At 47.8% G+C, this 1,689-nt stretch overlaps 1 pseudogene; it reads right to left on the bottom strand.

Moving 5' to 3' along the window:
* Positions 1–261: 261 nt before the first annotated feature.
* LOC118726260 lies at positions 262–1,388 on the bottom strand (annotated as a pseudogene).
* Positions 1,389–1,689: the final 301 nt, after the last annotated feature.

Raw genomic sequence — 1,689 nt, 5'->3', positions numbered from 1 at the left:
GAGGGGGGGGTGTCTTTGGAAATTAAATTATGAAGGTGAAGTCCTCATGAATAGGACTAGTGCCTTTATATGAACAAAGATCCTATACTTTGGAGAAAAAGCACCTCTGTAACTTTCCAGTGAGGTGTCATAAGTTAGCAGAATCTGAGAGCCAGCCCAGGATATATTTTTAATTAATTAATTAATTAATTAATTAATTAATTTTTGGCTGGGAACAGTGAACTTTATTGATGGTGAATGACAAAGTAGGTTTCCCTATGCCCCTCCCCTTCTTTAGGGGGTCTGGGATGGAAAGGTGGTCAGGAGATTCTCAGTGTTGGGGGATCAATCTGGGGTAAGGACTCCTCAGCAGCTGAGGGCTTCTCTTCCTCTTGCTGGGGCTGGTGATCCAGGGGGCTCTTATTCCTTGGAGGCCATGTGGATCATATGGTCCACCACTCTGTTGCTGTAGCCATATTCATTGTCAGACCAGGAAATGAGCTTCAAGTGGTCATCGAGGGCAATGTCAGCCCCAACATCAAAGGTGGAGGAGTGGGTGTCCCTGTTAAAGTCTTCGGAGACAACCTGGTCCTCAGTATAGCCCAGGATGCCCTTGTGGGGGCCCTCTGATGCCTGCTTCACTACCTTCTTGATGTCATTGTATTTGGCAGCTTTCTTCAGGCAGCAGGTCAAATCCACAACCAACACATTGGGGATGAGGACACAGAAGGACATGCCAGTGAGCTTCCCATTCAGCTCAGGGATGACCTTGCCCATAGCCTTGGCAGCACCAGTAGAAGCAGGGATGATGTTCTGGAAAGCCCCTCGGCCATCACACCTCAGCTTCCCGGAGGGGCGATCCACAGTCTTCTGGGTGGCAGTAATGACATGGACTATGGTCATGAGTCTCTCTCCATGATTCTAAAATTGTCATGGATGACCTTGGACAAGAGGACCAAGCAGCTGGTGGTACATGAGGCATTGCTGACGATCTTGAGGGAGCTGTCACACTTGTCACGGCTCACACCCATCACAAACATGGGGACATCCGAAGAAGGGACAGATGATAACCCTCTTGGCTCTGCCCTTCAAGTGAGCCCCAGCCTTCTTCATGGCAGTGAAGACACCGGTGGACTCCACAACATACTCAGCACCAGCATCACCCCATTTGATGTTGGTGGTATCTCGCTTCTGAAAGATGGAGATGGACTCTCCATTGATGACAATTCCCCATTCTCAGCCTTGACTGTGCCTTTGAACTTGCCATGAGTAGAATCAAACTGGAACATGTAGACCATGTAGTTGAGGTCAATGAAGGGGTTATCGATGGTGACAATATCTGCTTTGACAGAGTTAAAAGCAGCCCTAGTGACCAGGCACCCAGTGCAGCCAACTCTGACCTTCACCATCGTGTCTTAGGGTTGTGGCTGCTGGCACTGTGCAGGAGCAGAGGCTGTCTGACTAACAGGAGAAGCAGAGAGCCTTGTTTAATTAAAAAAAAGAATTTTATTTTATTTTTAAACATATTTTATTGATTTTTTACAGAGAGGAAGGGAGAGGGATAGAGAGTTAGAAACATCAATGAGAGAGAAACATAGATTAGCTGCCTCCTGCACACCTCCTACTGGGGATGTGCCTGCAACCAAGGAATATGCCCTTCACTGGAATCAAACCTGGGACCCTTCAGGCTGATGCTCTATCCTAGGGGTG

This window comes from Pipistrellus kuhlii, unplaced genomic scaffold (genome assembly GCF_014108245.1).
Source record: "Pipistrellus kuhlii isolate mPipKuh1 unplaced genomic scaffold, mPipKuh1.p scaffold_m20_p_1, whole genome shotgun sequence".
In the NCBI taxonomy this organism is placed as follows: Eukaryota; Metazoa; Chordata; class Mammalia; order Chiroptera; family Vespertilionidae; genus Pipistrellus; species Pipistrellus kuhlii.
The sequence above is the reverse complement of the archived record's forward strand: the minus strand, read 5'-3'. Positions and strand labels throughout refer to the sequence as shown.